Source organism: Rhinatrema bivittatum, chromosome 8, assembly GCF_901001135.1.
Source record: "Rhinatrema bivittatum chromosome 8, aRhiBiv1.1, whole genome shotgun sequence".
NCBI classification, from domain to species: Eukaryota; Metazoa; Chordata; class Amphibia; order Gymnophiona; family Rhinatrematidae; genus Rhinatrema; species Rhinatrema bivittatum.
The window spans coordinates 275,351,447-275,367,466 of NC_042622.1; the positions used below are offsets into that span (position 1 = coordinate 275,351,447).

Genomic DNA, 16,020 nt, shown 5'->3' on the forward strand with positions numbered 1-16,020 from the left:
ATCATTTTGATTGCCCTTCTCTGTAGCTTTTCTAATTCTGCTATATTTTTTCTGAGATGTGGTAACCAGTTCTGCACACAGTATTCAAGATGAGATCACACCATGGAGTGATACAGAGGCAGTGTGATATTCTCTGTTTTATTCTCCATTCCTTTCCTAATAATTCCTAGCTTTCTAGTTGCTTTCTTGGCTGCTGCTGCTGCACACTGAGCAGAAGATTTCAACGCATTGTCAACGATGAGGCCTTAGATCCTATTTCTGAGCGGTGACTCCTAATGTGGAACCTTGCATGGTGCAGCTATAATTTGGGTTACTCTCCCGTAAGTGCATCACTTTGAACTTGCCCACATTAAATTTCATTTGCCATTTGAGGGAGCTGCTCTTTTAGGTCAGTGAGAGTCCTTGGTTTGGAGCCAAAAGGTTCCAGATTCAAATTCCCCAGTTTGGTCAACAGCAAGAGTAAAAGCCTCCAGGATTCCAAATGTGATGAGCAGGCCGTGTAGCTCCTAAGAACTATTATTTGTAATCCCCAGTTTGGAGAACACTGGAATCTTTCTAGACCGTAGCACCTGTCGTAGTACAGTACACAAGCTTTCGCAGCCCCCATAGGGCCACGTGTGATCTGGAAAGTTCATGAACAACATTTTTCTGGTTGGTTCAATTAAAGGTGCCACAGTCCACAAAGACTCCATTTTTCTATTAGACTAATGAGGTTTCTAGACGTCTGTAGTACAGAGGAGTGTAACACGTGCACTATATCTTTTTTGGCCTATGTCATGACTGTGTTGTTGGAAATGGAAACTGTGACAGCAGCATGATCCTAGCTGGTGCGTGACGTTAAAGGGTTTGTCAGAAAGAAGGCATCAGCTCGTTGCGTTCCTCCTTCTGCAGGCTTCTCACATTTGCAAAGCTGGTTGAAAACTGGACCTCAGCATATCCACAATGATGGCTGTGGCTCACATATGTCGCGAGAGCTACAGAGAGCACTGCTGCTCCGTCTCTGACATCAGCAGCTGGTTTCCCAACTCACAGCATCCATCGGGGCAGGGATAGTTTAAAACTTCACAGATGACTATTACTACTACTTATCATTTCTATAGTGCTGCTGACAGCCGCCGCTCCTGTTAAAAAGGAGGCGCTGAGATCACGTGATGTGCTGAGCTGTGAGGACTTGCGGACCTCCGGCTCTCAGGCCCACCCCGTTCATCGCGGTCCATTGTAGCGCGTCAACTTCTCAAAAAAATTTTTTTTGTACTCCCCGGTTTTAAGTGCATGTCCTCTATTCGAACCTGGTGTAAGACCTCGCCGGCCATGACCTCCAAGAGCAGGAGGAGGGAGAAAGAAAAACCGCGGGCCCCGGAACCCAAAATGGCGGATGCCAGCGCGGGTGAGTCGGCCCACGATCCCCCTCCGAACCTTACCCTCACGGACATCAAAGCCGCCATTAAAGAGGCGCTGGATAAAAAATGGTCTCAGCTCCATGAAGAGTTGGGGGAGGTCCGGGACTCCATTGCTGCCCTGCAACCGCGCCTTGCTCAGATAGAATCTCGCGTCTCGGGGGTTGAAGATGGCGCGACTGCAATGGCGGGCAAGGTAGACACTCAAGTAAAATTAATTGCCGCGCTCTCCCAGAAGGTGGAGGACCTCGAGAATAGGGCCCGTAGGGACAATCTAAGATTCATGGGCTTCTCGGAGGATATTGCTGAAAAAACCCTATGTACACTCCTTGAAACCTGGCTCCGGAGGCTCTGGAGCTGCCGCAGCTCGGTGGGAAATTGGTGGTGGAGAGGGCCCACCGTTTGGGTTCTCGGCCGGCCACTCAGGGGCGCCCCCGCCTGATTATTGCCAAGATTTTGAACTCGGCGCATAAGGCCGAGATTTGGCGGGCTTCCCGCAGTAAAGCTGCTTTAACCTATCAGGGCCAAGTTATTCGGATCTTTCAAGACTATTCATCTGCGGTCTCGGAGGCCCGGCGGCGATTTTCCCCACTCTGCACTAATCTCCACAACCGGGGAGTCAAGTTCTCCCTCTTGTACCCGGCCCGTCTCCGGGTGTGGCATGCCGACGTCCCCCACATGTTTGAGTCACCGGACCAAGCTCAGCGTTTCATCGATACCATCTCCTGAGCGAGCCCCACGCGGGCCATGTGGCTTTTCTACTTTGCTTCGGGGGAGCGGCTGCGACAAGTCAGCGATCGCCATCACAGTTTTTTTTTATTGTTCTTTACCCTATTTTGCCTTTTCACCTGGCTGGTATGTGTAGGACCCTAACATGCCCTCGGGCTGCTTTGAGTTTTTTTTGGGAACAATCGGATTGCTCATGGTTAATGACTATTGCTTTTGGAGTGGAGATGGGACGTACAGTGCGTATTATGTCTAGCCAGACGGTTCCTAGCACTGTTATCTCACGCTCTTCCCTGGAATGGGGCAAATTAATCCCGAGTTGGTATGATTTTTGTTTTTTTGTTTTTTTGCTACTCCGCTTACCCGCTATATTTCACCAGCCAGCCTGATCACCAAGTGAGCCCCTTGCATTTAAGGGTTTCCTTATTTTTTTTTTTTTGCTTTTGCATCTTCTTTTGTGGCCTGTAGGTTGTCGGACACTGATATCCTCTTTTTTTTGTATGTGTTTTTTTTGGCCCTTGCGCCTAATTTGCCCTAGTGAGGGACCTTTTATGACATGGCTGGGCCTGTAGCCCGTGCGTTCTCTTTTTATGTTATTGGTTATTGGAGTGCTTACGAGTGGCCCTACCTGTTAAACTTGTCCTTGGGTACTCCTGTAGGGGATGGACAAGGGAGAAAGTGTTTGGTTGATGCACTGTTGATCTTTCATGCTTGTTACTGCTATTGTACGTTCTTGCTATTTCTTTAAAATTGGGGTGGACCTGTTCACGTCTTGACGGATCTCTTTGCCTTCTCTATGAAGGCCTGGTTTGCGGAACAGAGGGGGGAAGGGTTTCGCACACAGCTAGTGTTGGGGGAAAGGGGAGGGGGGAGGGGGGTTGGGAAGGGTGGGGGAGGGGATAGGGTTCGGGCTCAAGGGGGGAGGGGGGTTCGGTGGTTGGGGTGCGGGGGGGGGAACTGTGTGAGTTGTGGGGATTTCGTGTAGTGGAGGGGGTTACCCAATTCGCTGTAGTCACAGAGGGCCAACTGGTAGACTTTCTTTTCTCCTCTGCCGTGGGGGATCAGTGTCTGATAGGAGGGGCCTGGGCTGGGCAGGCCTGCTCTCAGTTTCAATGGCCTTATCATGCGGTTCCAAATGCTTTAGATCTATGTCATGAGTAATGCTACGAAGTTGATTTCTTGGAACGTATGTGGACTGCACTCGCCTATTAAGCGCACGAAAGTCCTCTCCCTGTTAAAACGCCAGTCGGCGGCAGTGGCTTTCTTACAAGAGACCCACCTCTCGGATGGAGAACATGTGAAGCTTTGTAGGGCATGGGTGGGAGAGGTGCGGTATGCTTCCGCCTCCTCTAAGTCAGCGGGGGTGGCTATCCTTTTTCACAAACAACTCCCTATTATCATTAATAAGGAAATTAAGGATCCTCAGGGGCGCTACCTGATTTTGGTCACTGAATTATTTCATCAGGTTGTGGTTTTCTGCAATGTTTATGCACCAAATACGTATACTCCCAGTTTTTACCGTACTTTGTTTACACACCTTCTGCCTTATTTGTCTGATATGTTAATTGTCGGGGGAGACTTCAACACTGTCCGCGATTCTCACTTAGATGCTTCACAATGTCGGGGTTGGGATGCGGGAGCGGGGCGGGGTCCCAACATGTTGGAATCCCAGTTACAGTTGCTCGATGTCTGGAGGACGCTGCATCCCATGGAGCGCGACTTCACGCATCTTTCTAGGGCGCATGCCTCATTTGCTAGGCTTGATTACTTCCTAGTGAGTACGCATGCCTTTCACCGGGTCTCAGCGGCGGGCATTGAGAGCATAGTTGTCTCGGACCATGCCCCGGTGTGGGTGGAGGTTCGGTTTCTGGCCCCCTCCAATTCGCCACGTCATTGGCGTTACCCTTATTACCTGGCACAAGACGAGAAGTTTAAGGACTTTCTTACACAAAAGTGGGCAGATTTTGTGGTTAACAATCAAACCCACGTATCTCAACCTTTTTTATTTTGGAACACTGCTAAAGCGGTCTTGCGCGGCGAGATTATATCGTACACTGCGCAGCGCCGGAAAATCCTGGATCAACGCATCCTAGCACTGAGCGCTCAGGCTCGGGTAGCCAGAGTCCATCTAATTCAGTCTAGGTCCGCATCTGCCCGGGCTGCCTATCTGGCTAAGCAACACGCTCTCAATGCTCTGCTACACCAAAGGGCACAGAAAAGTTACCAATATTACCAATTTAAACTCTACCAGTTTAGTAATAAGGCTGGTAAACTGATGTCTAATCTTATAAAGTCCTCGCGGGCTTGCCGCCATATCCCGGCCCTACGTACCTCTTCAGGGACAGTGGTTCATGACACCCCCTCTATTTTAACAAATTTCAGGGCCTTTTACTCCTCGCTTTACACGTCTGAGGGGTGGAATCAGACTGCTTGTCAGCACTTTTGTGAAGGGTTATCGCTCCCACAATTGGCCCCTGCAGACCGAGATAGGCTTAATGCCCCAATATCCCAGACAGAAGTATTGGCTGCTATCCATGGCTCTAAGAATTATAAGGCACCGGGGCCCGATGGCTTCACCTCGGAATTTTTCAAACTCTTAAAAGAGTCGGTGTCCCAACCCCTAGCGTTAGCATTCACGGAATTAATCTCCCGGGGTTCCTTTCCTGCTCATGATAATTTGGCACATATTATATTAATACCAAAACCTGGAAAGGACCCCTTGCAGACCGAATCCTACCGTCCCATATCTTTACTTAACTATGACCACAAATTACTGGCAAAGATCATGGCGGACAGACTAGCAACTTGTCTGCCTTATTTAGTTGGTGAGTCTCAGGCTGGTTTTGTCCGCAAACGGTATGCCTTGTCCAATATTCGAAAGATTTTAGCTGTAATGTCCATCGGCCGGAGATTGTCACTCCCCTATCTTGCGATCAGTTTTGACGCTGAAAAAGCGTTCGATAGGGTGGAGTGGCGATACTTATTTTATGTGTTGCACCGTATGGGATTTGAGGGTTTTTTTCTACAAGCCCTACAACTTCTTTATACAGACCCTAGGGCGCGCATAGTGGCCAATGGTTCCCAGTCGGAGGAGTTCGCTGTGCACCGCGGTACGAGACAGGGTTGCCCCCTCTCTCCTCTCCTTTTCCTGTTATAATTGGAGCCGCTATTAAGCGCGATTGCTGATGCCCCGGAGATTCGCGGTCTTCGAATGGATTCTGAGATTCTTAAATCTGTGGCTTTCGCGGATGACTTGCTACTCTTTATTACCCGCCCACGCTCGTCTTTGCCTCCACTCTTACGTCTTCTTGCAACGTTTGGGACCTTTTCTGGTTTCCGGTTAAACGAGGCTAAGTCTTCCGCGTTGGCGTATCCGCCTACTTTGCAGGCAGACTGGGGGGACTCCTTTCCCTTACAATGGGCGGGAGATACACTTCGGTATCTGGGGGTTTATTTGCCTTCGGATCCTGAATTAGTCTACCAAGTTAACGTTCCCTGTATGCTCAAACATACTCAAACCACTCTCTCTGCTTGGAAAACCCTCCCCCTTTCCCTGACGGGGCGGGTGGCCCTATTCAAAATGACCCTGCTCCCCAAATGGCTTTATTTGCTACAGAACTTACCATTGTTATTGAAACGCAGGGACCTAGATCGGGTAGAGGGGGAGCTGCGTAGATTTTTGTGGAGAGGGGGGAAATCAAGATTGCCTCTCCGATGGCTTCAAAACTCTTGGCGGGGGGGAGGACTGGGGATGCCTAACCTGGCCCACTACAACCTAGCCTGCAATATGCGGCTTCTCCGTAACTGGTTGCAGGGTTCCTCGCATTATGCCCCACTTTCGATTGATCGGACATTACTCTACCCGTGGGCTCCTTCTTATATCTTGCAGGCTAACGCGGGTCGGCTTCCTTCATTCCTCTTGCATTCCGCCCTCACCCAGCCGATACAGCAATCTTGGAGGCGCCTTACTAAACTCTTGCATATCCCTCTTACTTGCGCATATTTTTTGCCGATTAGGGGGAATGCGGAGTTTCAGCCTGGTACCCAGTCTGGTATGTTTAAGGTCTGGGAGGCTAGGGGGGTGATATATTTAGGTTACTTGTGGAATTCGGAGGGGGAGTTACTGCGGTTTACCGACTTTCAAACTCTTTATGGTCTCCGCCCCACTCACACGTTTTCATACTTACAAGTTCATCACTACCTCCGGTCCTTGCCCCCGGCCACCAAGGATATTGCCACGTTTAAGGCCCTAGATGTGATGTTTCAGTTTACAGTTGACAAGGCCCTTACTATTTCCCACTATTATAGACTTTTACAACGGGATGCCCGGGTCGATGTCTGTGCTTCCTTGGTGGATCGATGGCATAAAGATGGTGAGTTTCAACTCACCGGTTTTATTTTGCGTGTCTGCTTTAGGCGCATAGCCCGGATCTCTACCAACATGTACTATAGGGAGATGCAATACAAGTTCTTAACCCGGGCTTACATCTCACCTCAGAGGGCTCATCAATTGTCGGTTGCCCTTACGCCCTTTTGTATTCGCTGTTCGGGAATCGTGGGTAGTTTGTCTCACGTTTTTTGGACCTGCCCCGCGATACAAGGATTTTGGCGTAAGATTGCGGACTATTTAACCGACTTGCTTGATGTGGTGTTGCCTTTTTCCCCACTGTGGTTTTTATTTGGTTGCATCTCCCCGCTTCGAGTTAGAGATCCTGGCTCGCACCTTTTGTTTCAGAAGGCGAGTTTTGTGGGGAAGAAGACGATCCTTTTGGTCTGGCGGTCTCAGGAGGCGCCCTCCTTCTGGACTTGGCGAAATCAGCTACATGCGATGATGACCATGGAAAGTATGGCGGCACGAGGCTCTCCTCATTGACGACGGCGCTTCGCATCCATCTGGGGTCCCTACTTGCAATCCTTGCCCCATCATGCGAGGAGTATGGTCCTGAATGACTGACCATCTTCTGCTCACTGACTATCTGATCCCTCTAGCGGACTACACCTAGGTTCCCCACACGATTCCTCATTATTGTATTTGTTACTGGGGGGGGGGGGAGGGGGGCAGGGTATGGTTCTCTGTGGGGGTCACAGTGATTTCTTGTTGGGTTTGTTTCTCAGGAGAGAGATCTGACTACACTCTCTCTTGCGATGTTCTTTTTCTATAAAAAAAGCCTAATAAAAATGTTTAAACATAAAAAGGAGGCGCTAAGGATGCGCTCATGTCCCTAGCGCCTCCTTTTACCGTGGGCCCTAATTTGCATAGGCTACCCTCCTGAATCGTGTGCCCAGGACAGTGGCCTATGTGCGCGCCGGGAGAGTGGGTGCTCACCTGCTCTCCCGCGCATTTTTCTGTATCGGCCTGTTTGTTAGCAAACGAAGGGCAGGCTAAATACCAGAGTGTGATGATGTCACTCGGAGGGGATGCCCCCGAGGTTCCCACCATGACGTGAATACAGATGTGGGTGGCATGGTGAACACCGTCGCCGTTGCCGTTCCGGGGACGCCGGAGAGAGCGGCATGAAGACGTGGCAGCAGCCATCTTCCCAAGGCTTGAGGAGAGAGAAGGAAGAAAGGTGAGGCACAGAGGTCGAAGCCATCTGAGACCGAAGGACGCAACACACAGGAACAAGTACTGTAACAGGAACGCAGGAACAGTGGAACAGGCAAGGAACAAGAACACAGGAACACAGGACAGCAACTAGCTTCGCACTATGGAGATGACCCATTTACGAAGGTGAGGAACTGGGGGACGAGCCTCGCCTTATATACTAGAGCTAAGTGATGTCATCAGAAGGCGTCCAAGTGGAGGTTCCCGCCCTGGGCCCTTTAAAGGGCGGGGTGTTGTCCGCACGCGCACCTAGGGGTATGACCGAGGACGCGGAGCCCCTGCGGGAGCTCCGCTGAGAGGCCTGCACAGAGGAGGAAACCGAAGGTGCAGGTAGTTTCTCTGTAGGGATGCCGGGAGGAGGCAGCCGCGGCAAGGGAGGACGGACCGGGCGCTGCGGAGGAAGACCCGAGGTGTGCAGGGCCGGCCATGGCACCAGCGCGCCCGGGACGCGCATCACTTACCAGTTGTACTCTTATCAAAAAATAATACCTTAGAGTGCACCTGAAAATGGATTTATTTGTAGTCTGCAAAAGCAACATCATGCATCATGAGTGCCGCTTTAAAATATTCTAATTCCATTACTTCAAGCACTTACTAACATTAAAAATGCCTTATTAATCTGTTTTAATGTTATTGGAGTTTATAAATACACAAGAACATCATGTAAAAAGCAAACACTACAAACATCAGACCCAATCAATCATGTAATAAAAGAAATATCAATGTGTTCTTTTATAAATCCTCTTTCTAGAAAGGCAGAGATCATCATAACTACAATAAAATAGCAATAATCATAAGAACGAGTGCAAAGCAGAACTAGGACAGTTCACATTACAATCCAACATGCAAACAAAAAAAAAATATTCAAATTCTGATATCACCTCAGCAAAACAAAATTCTTCCACTGCTAAACACTTTCAGCTAAATTTTAAATCCCCTGCGCGTGGGGAAAACGGGGGTTACGCGTGCGGCCGGGCGTTGCGCACGCTGCACGCATTTTAGAAGAGGCCCGGCCGCGTGCGTAACCCCCATTAAGCGCACAAGAGCCAGGCCTCTATCAAGGAGCTGTCCCGGGGGCGGGGAGGGGCAGGGCGGAGCTGGAGGCCGCCGCTACAGCAGCTATTTGCCGCTGTGCCAGGGGATCACGCGCCAGCAGCCTGCTGGTGCGCGCAACTTACGCCAGCTCAGGAGCTGACGTAAGTCCCGAAATAAAGAAATTAACAAAAGGTAGGGACTTCAAAGGGGTCGGGGAAGAGGGAGGGAGGGTAGGAAGGGGGGGGTACGAAAGTTCCCTCCCAGTCTGCTCCTTAATTGGAGCGGACTGGGAGGGAACTGGGGGAGGCCTGATGTCACGCCGCGCATAAACTGGGCAAATCTCCCCCCCGCCCCCCGGGTAGCGTGCGCACATGAAGGCTCCCGCGTATTTTTAAAAAATCTACCCTTTTGTGATGTAATAGAAATGTCTGCAAAAAAAAGACACCTAGAACTTTGCCATAACAAACAATCATAGCACTAACCCTCAGGAATCAAACAGCATCATTATTTATGAAAAGGCAGCAATACAAGTATTACACTAGGCCCTAGAACACCAATACACCACCTATTGGGCAAAGAGAGCAAGCCGATTGGTACAGATCCCTACAGAGAAACTACCTGCTAGCTGAAATACTGCAGAACACAGACCGACCCTTAACCTAATACAGAAACAAGGGAAGACAAATTAGAAACAGAAATATGCAGACAAAAACCGAAATAGAAAGCCTGAGAAACAAGACTCTGAACAGTGTAACTCTCTAAAGAAAAAGCAAAATACAAAAATATAAGAAGCGAACGCTCCCAAGTATGGCATCTTCCAATTGCCACAGACTACTTTTTTTCTTTTTTTTACCTTTATTGTCTGATCTTTTTATTTTTCTAATTGATTGGACCTGCTCTCTTTTTTTCCACCTTCCCTTTGTCTGTCTTTTCCTAATTCTTTTTTTCAAGGTCTCTTTTGTCTTTCTGTTTTTCTCTCTCCTCTTCCCTTCCTCCATTACACACACCAAACACACACTCTCACACACTTTTACATGCTCTTCCTTCTCTCACACACAGGCTCTTTCACACACACACATATGCTCTCGCTTTCACAGGCTCCCAAACACACACTCAACTCTCACTCTCTCAAGCCTAGTAATCTGTTTCCAACAGTGGCCAGTTCAGGTCAAAAGTACCTAGCAAGATCGCAAACATTAAATAGATCCCATCCTGCTATCGTGCAGCAAAAAGTAGTGTCTATTTCTTAAGTCTACTTGATTAATAACAGTTTATTGACTTCTCCTTCAGGAATTTGTCCAAACCTTTTTTAAACCCAGCTATGCTAACTGCCTTAATCACATCCTCTGGTAATGAATTCCAGAGCTTAATTATGCATCGAATGAAAAAGAATTTTCTGATTTGTTTTGAATGTGCTGCTTACTAACTTCCCTAGTCTTGGTATTTTTGAAAGCGTAAATAACCAGCTTACATTTACCTGTTCTATTCCACACATAATTTTATAGACCTCTATCATATCCCTTCTCAGACATCTCTTCTCCAAACTAAACAGACTCAACATCTTTAGCATTTACAAGTACTGGTAGGGGAGCCATACCATCCCTTTATTATTTTGACTGCCCTTCTCTGTACCTTTTCCAGTGCAACTATATCTTTTTTGAGATGTGGTGGAGTAGAAATGCACACAGTACTCTAATGAGGTGCTTAAAACTTAATGCACGTTACGCTTCACCTAGATAGGATTATAGACAGTGCTGGGGAGGAGCCGGCTGTCGTGGTACATGTGGGCACCAACGACATAGGAAAATGTGGGAGGGAGGTTCTGGAAGCCAAATTTAGGCTCTTAGGTAGAAAGCTTAAATCCAGAACCTCCAGGGTAGCATTCTCTGAAATGCTCCCTGTTCCACGCGCAGGTCACCAGAGGCAGGCAGAGCTCCGGAGTCTCAATGCGTGGATGAGACGATGGTGCAAGGAAGAGGGATTCAGTTTTGTTAGGAACTAGGGAACCTTTTGGGGAAGGGGGAGTCTCTTCCGGAGGGATAGGCTCCACCTTAACCAGGGTGGAACCAGACTGCTGGCGCTAACCTTTAAAAAGGAGATAGAGCAACTTTTAAACTAGAATAAAGGGGAAAGCCGACAGTCGCTCAGCAGCGCATGGTTCAGAGGAATGTATCCTTGAAGGATATTAATGAAACAGGAGAGTTAGGGCATCCCGACAGAGAGGGTCCAATAAAAGCAAACATAGTCCATGTGCCTTTCCTCATAGGGGATGGAACAGCTCCCCTATGAGGAAAGGCTGAAGAGGTTAGGGCTGTTCAGCTTGGAGAAGAGACAGCTGAGGGGGGATATCATAGAGGTCTTTAAGATCATGAGAGGTCTTGAACGAGTAGATGTGACTCGGTTATTTACAGTTACGAATAATTGAAGGACTAGGGGGCATTCCATGAAGTTAGCAAGTAGCACATTTAAGACTAATCGGAGAAAATTCTTTTTTACTCAACGCACAATTAAACTCTGGAATTTGTTGCCAGAGGATGTGGTTAGTGCAGTTAGTGTAGCTGGGTTTAAAAAAGGATTGGATAAGTTCTTGGAGGAGAAGTCCATTAACTGCTATTAATCAAGTTTACTTAGGGAATAGCCACTGCTATTAATTGCATCAGTAGCATGGGATCTTCTTAGTGTTTGGGTAATTGCCAGGTTCTTGTGGCCTGGATTGGCCTCTGTTGGAAACAGGATGCTGGGCTTGATGGACCCTTGGTCTGACTGCGACTGCGACGGCAAGGGTGGCATGGCGTCATTCCTTTGCCGCAGCTGGGAGGCGGCTCGTGTGGAGGTTGAGGTGGCAGCACCCCTCTGCCGCAGAGGGGGAGGCAAGGAGGTGGCGGCCGACAGCGGGTGTGGCCAGAGCCTACCCCCAGTGAAACACTCTATCTGTAAAGACATCATCTGTAACTGCACAAGTATTTAAAGATGGACTTTTATTTGCCTTAAACCAATCAGTAAATTATTATTTAACACCCAGCATCTGGTCCTGTTTATTGATTCACTGCATCTCCCTCCAGGGGATGCCAGTGCTAGAATTACATTAATTTAATATTATTTGTTTTATACACTGACATTCGATCTGAGATATCACACCGGTTTACATTCAGGTGCTGTAGGTATTTCCCTATCCCCAGAGGGTTTGCAATCTGAGGTAATGGAGGGTAAAGTGACTTGGCCAAGGTCACAAGGAGCGATTGCAGGACTCAAACCCAGGTCTCCTAGTTCATAGCCCCCTGCTCTAACCACTAGGCTATTCCTCCTCTTTCATTGTCTGGGCCATAGACTAGAATCTCCCCTGATAGACAGAATCCCCTCAGGGATCAAGCTGGGAAGGAGTCAGCTAGACGGAAATGTGATTGTGTGCCCTGGAGACTAAACACCCAGATAAGGGTTACGTTTCTTTTTCCCAATGTTATCACCATTTTCTGCCCATTATGGAGTGTTTAGAATAAAGTCCCCATTCCTTATCAAATCCCAGCTCTCATACCTTTCCTGAAGTACCAGGTGGGCACTCCCCTCTCAAGTGCAGTGCACCTGGGTCACACAGTCCTTGGATGCTCTCAGCTCCTTCCCTCTGCCAGGATCAGGACGCCACGTCATAAAATGTCACTCCTCGGGCTCTTCCTAGGTCTTCCCAAAGAATGAAAACTGATTCCCTGGCACCAAGGGTACTCAACTCCAGGTGGAACAAAAATGATCTTTTACAAAAAGGAGAAAAACAAACCAGAGACAGGACGGGTGGAAAAGCTTCCTTGCCTCACAACTGAGGAGACAGCACAAAACGTTTGAAACTTTTCGGCATGGGGTCACTAACAGGTCTCTACCCTGGGGGAGCGATAGAGCTCTGTCAGAATCTGCCCTTCCCTTGATTTCCCCATCCACACCCCAATCCTCTGTGATCTGTCTACACCAGAGTCTCTAGAAAAATAAATGACAGGAGACAGAGAGCTCCCACCTTCAGGAAGTCCACACTAAAATCCACGCATCTAGGATGGTGCTTGGGTGATGTTAAACAACTAGGGCACACCATGGGGGAGTAAAACCCAAACCTCTCTCTGGACCTCCCCAGCTTGGTAGTATCTTCCTTTTGGTAGGGAAACTACTAGCTCCTTACACTGGAGGAGGTAAATACATAAGTAGCATTCTACTTGTGCAAAATGTTTAATATGACATCAAAAAGATACGTAAAGTTAGGTAGATTCTGCTGTAACCAACTTATCTTTGAAGCTAACAGTAGAGAAGGTCTTAAAGGTCAAGAAACAGCACAAATAACAATCAATCAAACATGAGGACAGCCAAAAATAAGAGGTAGGCATATACTGATGTATTTTTGGCAGGTGAGTCAGAGGGGAGGGGCCTAATGGGAAGCAGAAGGAGGAAGAAACTACTAGAGCTGACATCTTGCAGAGCTTTTCCTTGGTGAAAGGATCCTTTGAATTCTGACCGACCTTGCTTGCCGTAGAATTCCCTTTTGCCCTCAGTAACAAAGTAATGATTGTTGTAATGCAGTTCATCTTTCATGCTTTTGGGACCTGGAATATTATCAAAGGGGATGCAAAGGAAAATTAGAGCAAATAGCGGTTGGATTGCAGAGGTGTGGACTGAAAATGTGCAAAGTGGGAATCAAGGTAGATGAAAATGTCACCTTAACAATTCACTTGGGCCATTATTCCACCACTTTGGGGGTCATTTTATAGCAGCCTGAATACATTTGTGGTCCGTTATGTGTCTACGTTACAACAATTTTCAATGCGTGTTAGTTCACTTTGATAATTATCCTGCAAAAAGTTACATCTGCTGCTTTGTGCAAGGAAAATTCTCAAGGAAACGTATGCACAAATATAGGTGAACTTTAAAAGAGTTCCTCGTGTATCAAGGCACATATATGTGAGTATCTGGGCTGATCACGTACAAATTAGGTTGCCAACAGGCTCCCGATTTTCAGGACAGGTTGATCCAGTCCTGGTTTTACCCCATTGCATGCTGGGACTTATTCTGATTTCCTTATTGGATTCCCTAAGAAAAGCAAGAGTATAAGAACCTGCATGCAAGGGAGTAAAACCAGGACTGGATCAACCCGTCCTGAAAATCTGGAGCCAGTTGGCAACTCTATGTATAAGTCATATTTTAAAAGTGGCAAAGTACCCGCGAATATGTGCGTGCACGAGCAACAGAACACATAAATAAAAGGGGGCGTGTTAGGGGGCATAATGTACTTATTCTATTATCAGGTGTAAGTCAGAATAAAACTCTCTATCTCCAGATACTGACTGGGTGAGGGATCAGGGTAAACTGGGGGGAGTGCAGGCTCGATAGCTTAGAGAGAGACTGGACACGTTGGTGAACGAATAGGTAAAACTGGTCATTTCCTTCACGCACGCCTGTTGCAAAACCTGCTGACTCGTGTGTGTAAAAAAGCCAAGTGCTACGGGAAATGCACGCATAACATTTCCTCGTGCGAATGCTTAAAATGAGGGGGACACGTGCACGCGAATAGGCATGACTTATAAAATGCGTGCGCACTCGTGCGGGCGGTATAAAATTCATGCGCACGCGTGCCCATGTTCGCGCACACGTGCGCGAATATGGGCACGCGTGCGCGCTGCTTTTAAAGTTACACTCAAGCCTTTTCAAAATCAAAACGTATGTGTACACAAATGCAAGCCCCCACCCAGACTCACGGCCCCCTCCCCCTCAGAATACATCTCCGTTGTACTTAAAATTATGCACCTGCGAGGTACCGTATATGCTCGCAGAGGTCCATACTCTGAAGCATTTCACGCAGAAGTTAGCCGGCTAAGTGAATATTTGGTCACATGTCCGTCTAGATTCTGGCTGGCTAATGACTTAGGAGGCTGGAATTTGCGCCGGATAAGTTAGGTGCATTCCGGGGTGTTACTGGGAGGAGCTGGCTACGTTTATCCAGCTAACTTTGTTATCTGGACTGTGTTCTGGATATGGACCTCATAACTTTCAAAAGGATCATTCCTGCAGGTCAGCCAGCACTGATTTCCCTTCCTGTGCCTGCTCCCTTCAGTGTACATTGCTGGTTGTGCCTGTCTGTTGACTGAAACAGACTTGGGGGGGGGGAATGTTTCTTTACGTGGTTTTTCACAAATCGGGGATAGCAGAGCACTGGTACACACAGACCTGTTTGCAGCTTTGCTGTCCATTTCGACTCATAGAAATGAAATGACATAGAAATGACGGCAGAAGAAGACCAAACGGCCCATCCAGTCTGCCCAGCAAGTTTCACACTTTTTTTTTCTCATACTTATCTGTTTCTCTTGGCTCTTAGTAACCTTTGGTTCTGTTTCCCTTCCACCCCCACCATTAATGTAGAGAGCAGTGTTGGAACTGCATTCAAGTGAAATATCTAGCTTAATTAGTTAGGGGTAGTAACCACCGCACTAAGCAAGCTACACCCATGCTTATTTGTTTACCCAGACTATGTAATTCAGTCCTTGTTGGTTGTCTATATAGACTCTGAAAGAAACCTTCCGGAAGGTTCCGCCTTGCTTAAAATAACCCTCCCCAATAAATGTGAGGTTACTAAATGAAAGCTGGGTTGATTTTGACATTGTTTGGACTCTTTTCTCTCTCTTGTTTTGTGTCTTTAGAGGGTGGTCGAGATGTGGTAATGATGAAGCCCCTGTGATCCATCTTGCTCACCTTCGCGCTACTTTCAGGATTTGTAGACAGATGTTGGAGTCATCCCTTCGCCGCAGAATAGTAAGCCAAGGAAATAAGCAGAGCATGGTGTACCTTGCTATCTCAATGTTTATTTTTAGTAAAATATGCCTTCCATGTCTAGATGAATTTAAAAAATAATGTATATGTGTGTATGGAAAATAATCTCCATTTCTATTTGGGGGCTGATGGCAGAGAGAAAACATCTTGGTGTTATACAGCAAAGCCCTTACCAGTGGCAGAATGAGGAGGGGAGGGCCAATGCCCCTGGACGCAGGGCCATAGGGTGGGGGCGCTGATGGACAACACAGGGAGGCCCATGCGACCTCATCCCACGGGTGGCTGAGCAGGGAAGCCTGCCCTTCCTGTGCTGGGTGCCAGCCATTCTTCCTCCAAGCTGCCTGCGTGCCTGGCAACTTTCCTTGCGGCCACGCACATCAGGAAGATCAGCGCCATCCCATCATGTCCCGAAGAAAACAAGTCACCTCCAAATCTCCAGCTGCCCCTTCTCCTTCCTGCCCG

The 16,020-nt window shown here is 47.9% G+C and overlaps 1 protein-coding gene across 1 annotated transcript in view; it reads left to right on the forward strand.

Annotated features, from left to right (window-relative positions):
* Window positions 1-16,020, forward strand: part of LINGO3 (leucine rich repeat and Ig domain containing 3) — a 77,285-nt gene that overhangs the window by 23,003 nt on the left and 38,262 nt on the right. Inside the window, exon 2 of the mRNA XM_029610972.1 lies at window positions 15,429-15,540. The gene's annotated coding sequence lies outside the window, so the exon portion shown is untranslated. The remainder of the gene's footprint in view (window positions 1-15,428; window positions 15,541-16,020) is intronic.